The sequence below is a fragment of the Ornithodoros turicata genome, chromosome 6 (genome assembly GCF_037126465.1).
Source record: "Ornithodoros turicata isolate Travis chromosome 6, ASM3712646v1, whole genome shotgun sequence".
In the NCBI taxonomy this organism is placed as follows: Eukaryota; Metazoa; Arthropoda; class Arachnida; order Ixodida; family Argasidae; genus Ornithodoros; species Ornithodoros turicata.
Window position 1 is genome coordinate 15483437 of NC_088206.1, and position 18132 is coordinate 15501568.

The 18132-nt window shown below is 45.8% G+C and overlaps 1 protein-coding gene and 1 non-coding gene across 4 annotated transcripts in view; one reads left to right on the forward strand and one right to left on the reverse strand.

Annotated features, from left to right (window-relative positions):
• LOC135399242 (uncharacterized) overlaps positions 1–18132 on the forward strand; it is a 162268-nt gene that overhangs the window by 50795 nt on the left and 93341 nt on the right. For all 3 annotated transcript variants that reach the window (XM_064631057.1, XM_064631056.1, XM_064631058.1), the window contains one exon: positions 4280–4336. The gene's annotated coding sequence lies outside the window, so the exon portion shown is untranslated. The remainder of the gene's footprint in view (positions 1–4279; positions 4337–18132) is intronic.
• Trnas-gga (transfer RNA serine (anticodon GGA)) lies at positions 6657–6728 on the reverse strand. The gene has a single exon. It is a non-coding gene; the product is annotated as a tRNA-Ser (tRNA).

An 18132-nucleotide genomic window follows, 5' to 3' on the forward strand; every position in this document is an offset into this window, starting at 1 on the left:
CCGGACGGATCCTCGGAGGGAGATGGACGACGGCGTCGCCTTGATGCCTGGAACCTACCTTCGGCCTGAGGGTTCGTCCCTGAAGTCTCCTTCCACCATCGCTGACGTCCGTGCAACCGAAGTTACGACCTAGAGGTCCAGCTGGCGGCGGCTGACCGGAACAAGGTGCACCCGACGACTGTGTGGTGAGCGAAGAGACGGACCGACGCGGGCGGCAGCCGAGCTCCTGGGACCGAGCCTCCAAGAGCGGACAGTAGGCCTGCCGCCAAGTCGCCGTCTTCGCTTTTGTTTGACCCGGCCGTGGACCAAGAGTGGAGACCGGAGCGGACGCAGATCGACGGAAGCAGCAACCGAAAGCCACAGCATGGAAAGCCGGCCGCGTAGGTCACTGCCGAAGTCGTCTTCAGAGCTCGTCTGCCACGCCATCGATCCATGGCTTGGTGAAGATGTGGTGTCGTCGGGGTGCGCAAAGTCAGGGTCAGTTACTCTAGCCTCTTGTTGTGTCTCCTACATTTGCACACGATTGAGGTGTTCGTTTCCAGCGCGTTTTGCATAATTGTTCATTTAAAGCATATCATGCCCGCTTTACCTCGTGTGTATTATTGTCGCGATTCCTGTAATCTATCAGGCACAGTGAATAATACCGTTGCAGTTAAGCTTTCATCAAATCGTGTTTTGTTGTTAACGAAGTTGTGCGTGGTTGTTATTCCTCCTCGCCTCTGCGGGTGCCCACTTTGAGTGTATCCCCTTTTCTTGGTGAATTTTGTGCTCCGTCCCCTTCGACTACGAGGGACGTCACATAAGCACTGAACATAAGAAAACTACAACAAATCTGCAACAAATTTCATTCTAATAGTTATTCCGTGTGGCCGCATTCCCAAACTTGCGTAGAGAGCAGTAATCCGCTTGCACATCGCACGGCCGTTTAACGTAAAAAAAGCCGGATCAAAATCGGGTGTTTACCAGTGGTATCTTTTCAAGTGACTATACCATACCGTCTATTGTGTAACATCTACAACACGGCGCAAGTGCTTTCAAAACGCTTTGATAATGCTGATAATTGGGCCGAGAATAGCCCTATGAGGCAGTATCTTATCCGTGCATCCTGGTTGCTGTACAGTCACATCAGTGGGAAAACAATTATAGAGCAATTGGGGCTCGAGTATTCTGCGCACCTTTGAGAAAATATTTGCTGCAAGTTTTATCTGATCTACTACCGGAATATAATATGTTTGTGGTGCGCATTCGATTGCATCGCCTCCTGTCGTCGACGAGAAGAAAACCAAAGAAAAATGGAAAACAGCAAATGAGGAAGCATTTTGTGCTGCTATTCGAACTAAAAAGAAACAAACACACGCACAGACAGACAGAGGACAAACGTTCCAGTGATACTCTATGCAAGCAGGTCATCTGTCTGCGCAGCTCCCCAGTTTCCCTCTCTCCTCTGTTGCTCGTGGAGCGACCTCATTGGTCCAATCTTTACCTTCTCCCCTGCTCGGAGACAAACTGTCTCATGTATTGTTTACGCTTTTTCAAGGACTGGCGAACTATTTTGAAGCCAACTATTTTGAAGCAAGCTCCCCCTGTAGAATAACACAGAGGTTATGCAAAGCATACTATGTGTTTGTTATTCCAGGCGCTACTTGCGAGGATCGTGTGGCTATCTGTTGCCATTCCAAACTGGTACCGTTAAACCTTTAAACTGGTTGTGCCATTGAAATTCGTTAATTTCGCGGTCTCAGTAATTCGCGAATTTTCATGGAGGCATATTTAGGAAATAATTTTGCTGAACCTTTCTTGAACCACTGAGCTCTTCAAAACGTAGACTTCCGTGGCAGTGTGGTGAAGCCCACACATGCCGGCTGGCTCAAACGGGCCTATACGGAGAACTCTGATCCCGAGATAGTGACTGCGCGTCGGGTTTTCGCTGCCGCCGGGGCTCGCGAAAGCAGTCACCTGCGGTGTCATCCTGCGAAAACGGAACATCGAGGGTGGGCGACTCATGTGATGACTCTTCCTGGTACAGATGCTCAGCAGTTAAAAATATTCCCTGGTGTGTTAAAAGGGTTAGAATGCTGGAATGAATGAGGCTCGTACGCAACGTGACTCGGGAAAACATGGGGATGCGTCACAGTGCGTTTTTATAATATCCCCTGGTAACTGCGCGCAACAACTCACGGCATGACCTTCTACTGGGAGTCCGGTGCGCCAATGTGTTTTCCGGAGTCACGTGACCAAACGTGACGTCACTGCACAAGCCTCAATCGAGCACGTGCGTGTTATTCATTGCGAATTGCAGTGCCGGTATACACCAATATTTCGCGGGGCATTAATTTTAACGAAAACAAAAATGTCTGTCGCGAAAATGGCAACTTTTTACAGTATACACTCTTAAATATGGTGGTGGTGGTGATAGGGCTTGCCGTTGTCGGCCTCACGTATGTGGGCAACGTCACGACTCACGCCCTGGGGGAATGTGCGTCCTGGGCCGACTTCTAAGGGAACTGTGACGACATATGTCTGAAAGCGTCTGAGGAAAACACAGGAAAAACTTCATTGCATAGCACACTCCTCGCCAGCCATCATCTCGAATGATATCGTTACCTGCGCTGATTTGTTGAAAACAGGGGGTGCGCGCCTTATTTGTGACACTTACGCTGTTCATAATTGTCACAAAAGTCGTATATACCCAGTACATGCACAGACCCAGGCTTTTACATTATGGCGTATACAGGGCGCTTCACGTAAGACTGACCAGAATTTTTATAAAAACCCTATGAGAGCAGCATAGATGCTGTTTTTGCAGTTGAGTTCTACGGCCAGGCGGACGTCCTCTAGAAGAGAGTGTGTAACTACCAGATGACTAATTACCTGAAATTCATTAATTAAATTTTTTAATTAAGGAATTTCGGGCAAAAGCGAGATAGCGGATTGAGAGACTATCCTCGTTGAACACCACACGTGCACTTTTGCGCACGTGAAACACGCACGTGCGCAAAAATATTCACCCCCGAATTCTTGTATGCAAATGAGCCGAAACCGAAAAAGCGGGCCTGCGAAGCGAATCACCCACGCCGACGGAGGTTTATCTGGACCGGAAAACGGTTTATCTGGCCAGCTGAGCGGCACCTATACTCCAGTTATCTTCACCGCTCCAAATCACGTGGCCCTCTGACGTGGAAAGAGCGCTGTACTCCCCGCGTTCCCGGTCGCCGGTTTCGATTTCGGCTCATTTGCATATCAAAATTCGGGGATGGATACTTTAACGCACGTGCGGATATTTTACGTCATCGTACTGTTACAAGGTCCCGATCCCTCAACCTGAGTTAGTTCTATATCGAAGAAGTCGACGTGTCCGTGCCCTTCTCCTCGAAGCTCTTCCTAATTCTCGTAACAGTATATGAACGACTTAACTATTGAATGTGTTTACGTAATGGATAGTAGTAGTAGTAGTGCTAGTAGGGTGGCTGCCCTAAGGGCGCCTGCAGCTCCATCTCATTTATATGGTTTTGAGGTTTATGATATCATTGATATGTGGCTGCTAGTAGCGGCTGTATATACCGCTTTCTTTTGGGTAGACACACAATGCCTTGAGTGCCTTCAAGTCTTGTTTCTTTGTGGACCATCTTCCCATTACTTTGCAATAAGAGAGTGGTCGTTCGTCAAGTATTTGAAGTGCCTGGGAAAGTCCCTTGGATGTTTTCGTGGTTCGCAGCAGTGCTTCGAAGATCGAAGCGCGATTCCTCAAATGATTCATTATGCGAAGAATTGCGATTGTATAAATTATACTGCGACGCTACAAGTATTTTGCGATTATCTGGAACTAACAAACCGCTCTCCTTGTATCACTTGGTATCGTCCGCTGCTGCATGACTTGCAGCCCTACGATATCAGTATTAGGAAAACAGTCAACAGTGGCAGAAAAAGCGTACTTTGTAGAAATTTAGGTTGTAACTTAATAAAATACTCTCGAACGTCTCATATAATGTGAAAACATGATCGGCTCGTAAATGCGCATTGAACAACTTTTGTAATGACGTCGAAATGGAGAACATGCTGTGAAGGTGATTTGACGTTTCGTCAAATAAGTTGGACCGTTTGGTCCAGAAAACAAACGTTATTGCCCAGGTGAATATGCGCTTCCAGAAGCTCAAGGATTGCCCCTGGCAATGTTTACACACAACCACGCTCGTGTAAGCGACGCTTAAGTGGCTGCATAATCACTGCCTTCCGTTCTCTGCGCTATGTAACTAATGGCACTTTTTTTTTTTCCTCGTAGCGCAACAGGTCACTGTGACTTGGGGTCCATTATCGACGTCGAAGGAACAAGTGAGCGGTAAGTTACTTTCATAGTAGCGAAACACGTGAAATGGAAAGCCGTCGGCGGTCACTTTGCCCCATTGTAAATGGCTGGACTACAACTCTGGAATAACACGCGGACTGTTAGGATGTGGGTTTGTTCGCAGAAGGAATAGAGGGCGATCTCTCCGTTGGAGTGGTCCGTGAGGCTTTGTATGTAGAAGCTACTATGATAACTTTTAATTAATTTATTTAGTTAAGGTAAGTTTTGTTTAAAAGTAAGTCAAATGTAAATTGAGTTAGACCAATCTAATATAAGTTAAAACGTCAGTTTTGCGAGAAAAAAAATGCAATAGTTGATTTGTTCTGACGGACATGCTGAAGCACGGAAGCGCAGAGATAGGAACCGGAACTGAATATTATTTTGTTGAACAGTGACACAATGGGTAAAAAAAAAAGTTAGTGAATAAAACAGAATGCAGGCGAACCGCACGGAAAACAGCGGACCGGTTTCCGAAAACCAGTTTGTACTAAGTGCCTACCGGAGTTCATTAGTCAATAATTCGGCGCTCTCCTTCATGAGGCGACTATGATAATTTGCGACGTCTGCTTGCCACAAAGCGTGCAAGGAAGTTCGCCCAGCGTCTGGTATATACATAGATGAAACAGGTTAGTTAAGCCCGACTAGCACCGAGAGTTTAATGCGCTTATGCAGACAGAAAATGACTGCAATACAGATAATCTCTGATTACCGTATATCGAAGCACGAAAGCACACCAGACTTTTCTCTTTTTCTCTTATTATCGAATGGAAGGAGAATGTTTGTGCAGGTGCCGTGACTTCGCTGTGAAAGACCCTTAGATCCATATGCCTGGGAAGGGCCTCGAATGTTCCGAGTGACGCTGTGTGTCTTGGCCTCATGAGGGCGTTCACGTAACATTGAGGGGTCTCACGTACACGTTCCTTGTCGCAACGAAGGAGAAAAATTCCTTGCCGCCCGCAGGGATTTCTACGCACTTCGTCGCAAGACGTCGCCACTTTTGGGGCGGTTGAAAAACAATATATGATGTCGGTCTGGTACCTACAGCGCCATATCGATTGACTTGAACGGCGAATCCAATTATAGGTGTTCAACGAACCAATGCTAACAAATCAACCTACGAACTATACAACCACAACAAGGTGTATATACATAATAGGCGTTTCAACGCACATCGAATATCCGACTACGGGTTCGTCAAGCTACAGATATAATTCAATCAAATTTCTTGTTTATTCTTTTCCCCACCACCGACTTCCACTGAAAGTCATCGGCGCTTGAGTTCGAATGGCGTTCAAGCAAACATTTTGTAGACTAGGCGATCTCATGTATCACGCATATTGACTGGGATGCAATACATTGCTACAGTCGATGAAGACCAGGGGATATGTTCTGAATATCTGAGAGCGACTGTACTGGTTCTGTATAGCTACATTCCACTTGTTATTACCGCCGCTGTAGGTTGCCGTGTTTCTCGCCAACGAGATATTTTACCTGAACGAACGACGGAGAGGGAATAATAGAGCGCTGTCTTTGATGAAAACGTATATGGTACTTTGCCTTTGATGGTTTACATAATGTGTCACAGTAACCCGTTTTCGCATACAAAGTACGTACACCTATACGTGCAATCGTTGTGCGTCGTTACTTGTGTCGTCCTTTGTCCCTTTTTTTACCCAGCACTGGGGTTTTATCGATTTTGAAATGAATAACCAACCTGTCCAGATTTTAACCTTGTTCACGTACACCTATAGCTTTCTACATTTTACGTGCAGGCTAGAGAACGAAATGTGTTAGGTTTATCAGTGGATAAGCAAACGAATCGTGACACCTATACACATACCGTGATCGCTTTGTATATAATTGTGGCCGCGGGACTACGTTTCGGTGGGTGCGTGTGTTACGACGCGGTTTATTTGTAATATTTTATTTGTATTTTTTCTTTTTTTGTGTATTGTAGAATTGGTTGGGTGCCCAATTCAATTTCTCCATATTATTATTTTTTTTATAATTTACTTATCAACCGTGATTCGGTTTAAAGGGGCTTTGGATCAGTGATGTGATGTGATGTGATGTGATGTGAATAAAGAAAAAAATGGATCAGTCTTCTGTTATAAATGAAGCCTTTTACGGTTTATGGTTCTCGACGATAAACTTTACTGTATTGCTCATGCGCAAGCTACCAATGAGAACAGCTCCCCGTCACTCTGTAGATGACGCTACGTGTATATAGCAGGTTCGTCTAGCAAGCTTGATGTCAACTGAAGAGCTACGGCGACACCAGTGTAGTGAATGCAAACAACTCAGGGAAAAGAGGTGCTGACGCCAGGAATCGAACCTGGGTCTTCTGATTTCCGGTCAGATATGCTAACCGCTACACCACACCAGCACGCCGTTTCCCTTGAGCCATTGAGTGCCTCAAGTACGGGGGGGACGGACAACCAACCACGCTATTCTCATTCTCTCTTACATCTTTCTCACTCACTCTCTCATTCAGACACGAGGCAGGGCGATTGTAAACGACGTAAACAACGAGATTTGGCCGAGGCAAACCAACAATTAGGGACGACACAGACAAGTAAGCCTCAAACGCCCAGAAATTAACGAATGCAAACAACTCAGGGAAAAGAGGTGCTGACGCAGGTTCGATTCCTGGCGTCAGCACCTCTTTTCCCTGAGTTGTTTGCATTCGTTAATTTCTGGGCGTTTGAGGCTTACTTGTCTGTGTCGTCCCTAATTGTTGGTTTGCCTCGGCCAAATCTCGTTGTTTACCAGTGTAGTGATCTCGTTGCCCAATGTATCTCAGGTTTTCGGCATTTATTGTCGGTATTTATGTTGGGCATTTTTTGAAAATTCGGGGGTTGTTTATTGGCATATATTCCATTTTGAAACATCTTTTCTTCTTCTTCTTTTTTTTTTTTTTGTTTCGTGTGTAACGTTTAGGCTAGAAAGAAACGGCCGAATTCGGATACTTATGTTGCGGGAACACGGGAACGCAGAATGTTAATGAAGAAATTAGAGAAACGGTGATACCCGCATGGAACCTTGAAGTGTTTTCAGAAATAAATAACTAAAGGAATACAGTATAACTTACGGTGTTACAGTTTTCAGCGATTGTGCCTGGCGACACACCTCGAGAGGCGAATCGCTCGAATTGTGACCATGCACTCTCGAACCTTTCAAGGGTCAACATAACTGACCTGGGCAGTCCGATCGCGGATGCGTTCACTGGGGTTCATTCACGGGGTAAACAGTAATCAGTGAATGAGGAATGCGATATATTGGGAATGCAGTTCGCAACTCAATGGCGCATATGCGGATTTTATTTACAAAATTTATTTGCCGGATTTGCAAAAAGACAATCAGCGGGTAAAAACCGCAAACTCTAGGTATCTATAACGACGCTGCACTACTCATGTTCGTTCAAATAGACAAGATACAACATAAAATACACGACAACTTGCAACAGATATACACTCACTTACTTGATGCCTTTTTTTTTTTTTTACCTTCACATTACATGCATTTATGTGATCTTGTGCAGTGCATAATTGTTTGTTGTGCAAGAAAAGCTTTCTATTCGAAATATCAACAGTTTCTAAACGCGAGCTTGTCCCTCTGTTTATTACCGCTCGCTAGATTTTCCCTTTGTCCACCAATATTAAGTCTATCGCACACTCCCCGAATTACATTCACACGTCGGTTTCAGGACAGGTTTATCCCCCCCCCCTTTTTTTTTTCTATTTACGAAAGGTTCACCAACCTTGGGCACCGTAATAACCTCACCACCTCTATCGGACGGGAAACTAAAAAACGCTGAGGCTAGCGCATCCGGGCACTTAGAGCGAGTTCGCCATAGAACAAGTAAACGAGGCAGTCGGCGGCTACCTTGGAGCCCACTTTATCTTGATTACCTGTCACGATTGATTACCTTTTCGAGTGCGTCTGTTGAAGCTCACTGCACGAAGGCTCACATGTCTCACATGAAAAAGTAATTGAATCGAAATTCGGCGACTTATGGCAGGGAAACTAATTTAATCTCGACAGAATGCTCGAGCCGCGTCCGTTGGGCGTCGTATCTTCATAAATAATAATAATAAATAAAACACTGCACAAAAACGTTAAAGGAAAGCTTTTTCGGCCGAAGCGACAGTGAACGTGGTCTTTGTTTCCACCATGTTTCCGTGTTCCTGCTCCTCCCGATCCCACCACAACCACCACTCTATTTTGATGAAGATGGTGATTGGGATGTTCCGTCCTCTACCCCATTCCTCGGTGGATGCGACACCACATGTTGCTTACCTGCTCCGGGCAACAAAGAAAGTCTCAAAAACATGCGGTAATGCGTCGTCATCACTATGAACACCGCCGCTCTGTAAATCCTTGTGCGACCTAAATATTGACGCATTTTCCCAAGCAGCACAATGTACTGAAAGTGGAGTGCAATAGGGGTGGACGGGTAGCTGGAAGGCCCTGAACGGACTCGTGAAAGTAAAGAACATTGATAAGACACATACCGTCCACCGCTATTGCGCTCGACTTTCAATACACTGTGCTGCTTGGGTTCTATATCACTCGGTATCAAGTACCGGGTCCGTTTCGCAAATGAAAATTCGGAGAGAGCTAAAAAAGGACACATGGGTATACGATAGGGTGGATTCTGAGATATTAGAAAATGTTCGTTCTCTTTTTTTTTTTTTTTTTTCAGTGTAACTTGCGAGAGTAAGTGAGATCCTAGAACATCGCAAGACATGTCTGCCTGAAATCCGCGTAAATAAAGGAAGCCTAATTAGGAAAAAAAAAAACTGTTTTGCCGGCGCGCCGCTCTTCTTTTCTTTTTTTCCCCTTTTCTTTCTCCGTCTCTTGTTTTCCATTTTATGGGAAGTAGTAGTAGCAGGGAAAAAAGATCGACGTTTCTTGAGCCTGCAGGGAGAAATATTTTCCTGCTACTAATTTATGATGTAGCGGTATCGCTTGAGAGGGTAGCGAATGCAGCGCGATATGCTGCCCCGGTGTTGTGAGGCTGATATACTCCAACTGAACTGCACTGCACTGTATTGCCGCCCCTTTCTTTTGTGAAGCGTGTAGGTTGTTTTCAAAGTAACGCTTATCTGGCATGTACGTAGGTACGTCGTCTCGGAATCGCATAGAGCCCTTTATTAAACGTCTTGCGTTTACACGCTCTTACTGATCCAGGACTGTAGCCACGTTTGCGAGGACATCAACGTTGTCCAACGGAACCGTTCCTTCGCACACCGTTCCTGACCCTCTTCCCGTCTCGTCAACTTCGCGAAGGATATTCAAGTGTGCGGGCACCGTCATGGGCGGTGAATGGAATGAGGTGAGGTTGAAGATGACGAAGATTAATGACGGGGGCGTAATGGAGGATTCGATATATACCAACATGGGAGACGAGCAGAGTTCAATGACTTCTGACGAGAGGGGGAACGCATATTTATCCGCGTTTTTCCAAGAATGCCGACTAAATTCTGCATTTTCGCGCACCCTTTGAGACGAGTATATCTATACGGGCAGGGTCCTTCTATAGGACCGTGTAGGGTTCAGATATTAGAGAGTTTTAGTTATATCGTGCGCAATCGCCTTGCGTATGCAGGGAAGTAGCCTGTCCACACTGTGTACGCGCGACGTCACGTCCTGCGCGCGCGGAGTGTGCTCGCGCTATTTTCTTGCGCACGCAAAGGGATTGCGTGCGCAGTACTAAAATTATCAGAGAGTTTTAGTACATCGTACGCTATCGCCTTTGCGTACGTAAGGGATAGCGTTGATGGTGCGGCGCACGCCCGTAACAGAGAGCTTCGCGCTGTGCGCAGAACCACCAACGCTATCCCTTGCATACGCTATCGCTTTTACGTACGTAGAGGATAGCGTGGTGGTTCTGCGCACTGCGCTAAGCTCTCTTTCTGTTACGGGCGTGCGCAGAACGCGGTAGCGTACGATGTACTAAAACCAGCTCCCGTGGCATAGTGGTTATAGGATGATCGCTTTCCACGCTGAGACTGGGAGGTGACACGGGTTCGAATCCTGTCACCGGCTGTGCTGTCTGAGGTTTTCTCTGGGTTTTCCGAAGACTTTCCAGACGAATGTCGGCAGAGTTCCCCCTGAAATCGGCCCAGGACGCATACTAACCCCCCCATGTCCCCCACTCCTTTCTGCTGTCCTCTCTCCATCTGTCCACGTCTGCACGCCGCTCATAGCCACAGGTGCTTCGCGGCGCTAACACGGCATTAAAAAAAAAACGATGTACTAAAACTCTCCATTATCTCGCGTTAGGATGCTGGCGGAACATGTAAATTATGCGCTAATTTCGGCACGATCCGGGTTCGTATTCCTGAATAATACAGTCGACCCGCGTTTATCCGGACGGCTTCGTTTCCTGTGAAAATGTCCGGATAGCGGGGGAACCGGATAAGTGAAACACGAAAATCCAGAGTGATCCTGAAAGGACGTTTTTATTGACCATTACACAGAAAACTACATATCCATTGTAATCTGTTTCATTCTGATACACGCATCCAGTTCTTGCAAACCTTTGCTAATGCCATTGAGTTGCGAAATATTGTTCTGTTGCACGAAAAATAATAGCGCTGTTCTCAGTGCCGCCCGTGCATTTTCTAGCGTCACAGCTGGTGCATCCACGCTTTCATCATCAGATTCTTCTTGAACACTATCGGAAGCGACGACACTGACGATGTCTTCATCTGTGATTGCAGCGCAGGGATCCTCGTTGCGGACCTTCTCAGTCTGAAATGACCAGACTGCTCAGTGGATTACTTTTGTTTAACGTGCAAAGTCGGAAAGGGAGAAAATTCTTCCTAGCAACACTGCCTTTGTGTCAGTAAAAAGGAGGCCACGACCAGGGTTCTCGACCTCGCTTGACTAGGTGTGGGCCTAGTGTCATTCCTGGGCAATGACCGGATAACTGAAGCGAATTGTTTGGTATTAGTCACTTCTGTTCCCTGGAATTCTCGTCCGAGTCCGGAAGCTGAAGTCCGGATAAACGAGGGCGAAATACATGGGGAGAAATCCGTCCCCATGCTTTTTTGTCCGGATAGCGCAGGATCCGGATAAATGAAGTCCGGATAAACGCGGGTCGACTGTAATAATGCGTACTTGTGACTAACTACGTAGCATATATTTTTGTGGCGACACGCTGTGCACGTGCCTCAGTATACTTTTGGCCCGTGGCCATACCATTTCTAACCCGCGTGCCCCCTGAGGCAGGGACGTAAGTGCGCATCACGTACGAGTAATTACTTTTATAATTCATTGGGAGTAGACGTGCACGTAAGGTGAGTCAGCCCACATCTGTGTCAATCAGCAAACATGCTGCACGTGCCGCGGTGTATAGGACTGCCGGATAATTTCGGCCGCCTGAGGTTCTTCAACGTGCGCCGGAAGTCTGCGACACACGCGGTGCTGGAAGCAACCCAAGCGGCACAGCATCCTGGGCCAATATTGGGACAGTATTGCCAATATTGGGACGATATGTTGCGCTGCTTGGGAATGTGTACCTCTCCCACATTGCTACCAGCCTATGCCAACGCCACCTGGACACAGAACACAGAACTGCTTATTGCCTCCTCTCCCTCCTTCGCTACGTGGACATATAAAGTCAGAATTCGAACGCTACTGCGATTCGCCGTTCTGCGAATTCAAGAACTCGCAAATGATCGCAGCTATAACTTGGAACCTGCAGACCTGAGTATGTAGAGAAAAGTGCAACATGGGTTCCCTAAAATCAGTTTGGAGAAAGATTGGGACCGTTTTGCGCTTCATTTTCAAGTTTTCCCATTTAGTACGCGGGGACGTTCGTGATTGGCTACGGCCGTTGAAAACACAGTCCTGATTGGCAGACTCTTAGTTGTTACGTCACATCTAGGTGGTGTTGCCTCGGCCGGAACGGGAACCACGATCTGAAACTCAGCGAGCTATAGGTAATCCATCTTGACGTTCATGTCGATCGTGGCTATAAGTTTAGCGTCACCACGCAAATCCACGGTGCTTTTCTATTATATTACGCCATCATTATCACCAGTATTGTTTTTCTTCTTCTTTTGCGTAAGTTTTTATTGCATATTCTTCCTGCGTTTCAGAATAACGAGTCACTCGATCTCAGCCTTAGAAAAACCCCAGTGCACCACGAGGGTCTTCTGATGCACTTTTGCTTTGTCAAACGAAACGAGATGCTTCGAAGCCGTCAATTTTAAGCGATATTTTGTTAGCTACGAGTATGACGCAACTGAGGGCCCTCATCCGTGTGAGAACGTTGTGATATAAGCGATCGATCACACCATATACCTCGAGCTTTGATGGATCGTTCTGAGTCTGAGGTGAAGGGAGGAATTGGTGGCGTATATTCAGGTCTCGACGTGGAGCCGTTAGATCGCCGCCGTAATCTCCAAACACTCTATCTGTTTCATAAACTTTTTCACTCGTCGCCCCTTACTCTTCCTTACATTCGTCCAGCGATTCACGTTAGACAACGCTTGGATAACGCTCAGAAATGCGAACCATACTTCTTCCAAAGTAACTCTTTTTTTTCTTCCTTTCTCTCCACGTACCACTAGACTATGGGATTGTTTACTATCATTCAACACCTCAGTTGTAAATCACACATCATTTAAAACTGCTCTCCGCTCTTCTTTTCCTTCGCAATGTTTTTTTACAAATCCATGTCACTCTTGTTGTGCAACTACAGGTTTTCCCGCTCATTTTAATCCATTGGTCACTCAATTTAATCCAAGCGCTACCCAATTTAATCCAGTGGTGAACCAAATTAATCCAGACACCAACCAATTTAATCCAAGCGCTACCCAATTTAATCCAAGCAACACTTGTAAATGTATTCCGTATGTATTCAGTCATGTCATGACTGAGACTTTCATGATTTCGCCAATGTGTCATGAGTTTATGAGTACTGATTCAACAACCCAGGGGATTTTGCAGTGTCTTTGGGTGTTTTATGACTTCTTTTTGTCATTATGATATTTCATGACTATTTTCATGTTGTGCGCCATGAATATTTTTATGGGACTGCGACTGCTTCAAACAGTGTCATAGAGTGTTTTATGGCTACGGAACGGTCATTACGGTATTCAATGACTATTTTCATGACTTGTGCCATGAATAAGTTTTATGGGACTACTGCTGCTTGAAGCAGTGTCATGCAGTGTTTTATGACTACCGACGGTCAGTACGACATTTCATGACTGTTTTCATGATCTCTGCCATGAACCAATTTTGTGGGACTACTGCTGCTTCAAACAGTATCATACAACGTTTTATAACTACTGATGGTCATTATGACATGCCATGACTATTTTCATGATATGTGACATGAATCGATTTTATGGGACTACTGCTGCTTCAAACAGCATCATACAACGTTTTATGACTACCGATGGTCATTATGACATTCCATGACTATTTTCATGATATGTGACATGAATGAATTTTCTGGGACTACCGCTGCTTCAAACAGTGTCATGCAGTGTTTTATGACCACCTACGGTCATTATGACATTCCATGACTATTTTCATGACATGTGCCATGAATCGATTTTATGGGACTACTGCTGCTTCAAACAGTATCATACAACGTTTTATGACTACCGATGGTCATTATGACATGCCATGACTATTTTCATGATATGTGACATGAATGAATTTTCTGGGACTACCGCTGCTTCAAACAGTGTCATGCAGTGTTTTATGACCACCTACGGTCATTATGAGATTCCATGACTATTTTCATGACATGTGCCATAAATCAGTTTTATGGGACTATTGCTGCTTCAAACAGTGTCATGCAGTGTTTCATGACTACAGACGGTCAGAACGACATTCCATGACTATATTCATGATATGTGCCATGAATCAGCTTCAAGGAACTACCGCTGCTTCAAACAGTGTCACACAGTCTTTTATGACTACCGGCGGTCATTATGACATTCCATGACTATTTTTATGATATGTGCAATTAGTCTATTTTATGGAACTACTGCTGCTTCAAACATTGTCATGCAATGTTTTATAACCACCAACGGTCATTATGACCTTTCATGAGTATTCTCATGATATGTGACATGAACCGATTTTATGGGGCTACTGCTGCTTGAAACAGTGCCCTACAATGTATTACGACGACCGCCGGTCATTATGACATTCCACGACTGTTTTTATATTACGTGCCATGAACCGATTTTAGACGACTAATCCACAGACCGACCGCTGTGGCGTCGCTCATGATCTCAGCTGTCACGCGACGTAAACCCCCAGTTATTATTATTATTATGATCATTATTAATGCTGCTAGAAAGGGTGCCATATAATGCCTCATAACTACCGAGGGCCGTTACGATATTCCATGACTATTTTCATGATATGTGCTATGAATCGATGTTATCTGACTAAGGTTGCTTCAAACAGCATCATATGTTTGTAACTCAAGCGTCGCCATGCCAGTACTGGACAGCTGTTTCGGCCTTGTTGGGCCTCATCAACAGTACGCAGGCAGGCAACGTTTGAGTGGATGGCGTCAGAAGGTCACGTAACACGTGATTCCTCCCGTCAGGGTGAGATAACTCACTCACTGAAAGCCCAGTGCAAAGCCAGTGAAGTATAAAATGAAAAAAAAAAAAATAGCCGCAGCTCTTTGGCTGCACGTATAGCATATGTTTGTAACTCAAACGTCGCCATGCCAGTACTGGACAGCTGTTTCGGCCTTGTTGGGCCTCATCAACAGTACGCAGGCAGGCAACGTTTGGTATTCATCATATGGTATTTTCATCATTGGTATTTTATGACATTATGGCATTCCATCTGCTATTGCTAGTGCAATTTTCTACACAGTATTCGTGGCTACTGCTTGTCATTGTGACATTTCATGACTACTTTGCATATACGAGTCAAACTTTCGGCTACTGCAGCTGGTCCAAACGGTGTCAGGTGATGATTCATGACTACTGCTTCTAGGTATGACATTTCATTTCAATTTTGCTTATACGGGTCTTAAGTTGAATTTGCGGGATCACAGCTGGCTCAAACAATATCTCGCGATAAGTTATATGTATGACTTCCCATTTCAACGTCTTTATCCATCACACTAAATTCCAGTACGCTTATGTTTCCATAGACCAACGATCATAGATCATATAGGTTCAGTTATGTCTTTGATGTACGTACTCGAGTTCATAAAACGTTCAGTCTGTAGGCACAGCCACGTCATTGTCAACTTTATAACATGAGATACCAGCAGCTGAATCTACAGGAAGTATGACAATACCGCCAAGTTTTCTAGAAGCGGTGTTCTATGAACGAAGAGAACAAAAGCGGAATCCTTGCACTTTTTCTTAATTCCTACATGTCGGCGCCTTGGAGAATTTGCTCAATATAGCTGAAGTGATTTCTGTTATGCGATGCACAATCCATGCGGTCTTTGCACTGCATGGCGTGCTGCGCCGCATCGAGCAAAATAGCACGGCGGTGCTCAGGAAAACACGAATTTCAAGCTTAAATTCGGATAAGATTTCCTCAATCTGATTGAAAAAGGTGCTATACGGTGGCGGAAATTTCACGCAATGTCCATCACAGTGTGTTGCTTGATGTGCTTGCTTGTGCAGAGGGGCATTATTCGTTGCCAATACTGCCACGACCAGCTCCCGTGGCATAGTGGTGCCTTCTACGCCGGGATAGGAGGTGACACGGGTTCGAATCCTGTCACCGGCTGTGCTGTCTGAGGTTTTCCCTGGGTTTTTCGAAGACTTTCCAGACGAATGTCGCCACAGTTCCCCCTGAAGTCGGCCCAGGACGCACACTAACCTCGCCTGTCCCCCACTTCTTCCTGCTGTCCTCTCTCCATCTGTCCACGTCTGTATGTCGCTCATAGCCACAGTTGCTTCGCGGCGCCAACATGAAATTAAAAAAAAAATACGGCCACGAGACCATATACCAGGTATTGCACTAGGTGAGTCCTCCATTTTAGCGCATTTGTGAAGAAAACGCCGCGTCGGTTCTAGCCGTGTGTCTTTCACGCAGTGTCGTCTGCTGCTCTTTTGTCGGCTTTGGGCGGAGCTTCAAAACACCACCGAACAACTTAGCAGACGACACGGCGTCGCACGCCGTGTCGTCTGCTAGGCTGTCGTCTGCTAAGTTGTTCGGTGGTGTTTTGACGCTCTGCTAAAATGGAACTCGTGGAGAGCTCACCCGGCGCAAGAAGAGAAAATCAAGTGGAATGCGAGCGGCGGCGACCAGGGCGTCCACGAAAAGAACCCGGCGAACCTCTGCGGCGGTACGCAAGATTATCGCAACAAGATAGAGATCGCTTGCTGGATTGTCACAGGCGCGGTGGCGATCTCATTTCGCTCTCTGCCACCTTGGGAATCAACACTAAAACTGCACGTTCTATAGCACGTACCGACAGAGACGTGCCTAAGCGAAGAGGAGGGTCATCAAAAAGATTTGGCACGGACGTCGTCCAAATATTGACCTCGCTGGTTGACGCTCATCCCGACTATACCTTAACTCAACTGAAGTGCGTGCTCACCGAGCGTGTGCCAAATATACAAATTAGCTTGTCGTCGATTTACCGCTTGCTGGATGGGCACTGCTACAGCTTGAAACAGCTGACTTTACAGCCTGCCGACCGCAACAGGGAAGACGTCAAGTCAGTGCGAAGGAATTATGCATTGTGGCTGCAGTCTGAAGGACCACAAACATTGCGGTATTACATAGACGAAACCAATTTCAATATCTGGTGCAGCCGTAGATATGGCAGAGCAAAAAAGGGCACTGCAGCCGTTAGGAAGACTACAAGCAGCAAAGGCCCCAACATCAACGTAGTGGCGTGCATGTCGGGAAACGGCCTCCAGCTCTGGAGTACATTGGAAAGGGTGACACACCTCACCTTTAATGAATTTCTGGAGGAGGTGTCGCGCTCCATTGCGGTCTCAGAGCCGGACCAAGAGGCCGTATTGATAATGGATAACGCCCCTGCACACAAGCGAGCCCATCAAGCAACGCTCTGTGAGGGACACACTATTAAATTTCTGCCGCCGTATAGCCATTTTTTCAATCCTATCGAGGAGATGTTCTCGAAATTTAAGCTTGAAGTTCGTGCTTTCCTGAGGGAAAAGGGAGACGAAATATTAGGACACCCAAATGGCGTAACGATCCGGGAGCACCGCCGTGCTATTTTGCTTGACGCAGCGCAGCACGCCATGGAGAGAATGCACCGCGTGGATTGCTCGTCATATGATAGAAATCACTTCCGCTATATTGAGCAAGTTCTCCAAGGCGCTGACATGTAGGAATTGAGCAAAAGTGTAACGCCGGCCGCGCTTGTTGTTCTCATTTCCCAACAATGTTTCGCGACATTGTCATATTTTCTGTAGTTTCCGCTGTATCTGATGTAATAAAGTTGACAAGGACGTGGTTCCACTTCGACTCCCTTTCTTATCAAGTTCATTACAGTATAACACATATACATGAAACACATAATGGAATGTACGGTTGATCGATCAAAGCATAGGGCTACTGAAACTTCATGACATGAATAAAGAGAGGTAGGAAGGGGAGCTATACTTACATATCGCTGCATGACATAGTTTGAACCAGGTGCAGTCGGGCAAAGTCTAGTTATGACCCCTATACCAAAAATAGTCCTGAAATGCCATAATGACAAGCAGTAGTCATAAATCATCGCTAGACACCGTTTGAAACAGTGATAGCCCCACAAAATCAATTCATGACACATACTATGAAAATAGTCATGA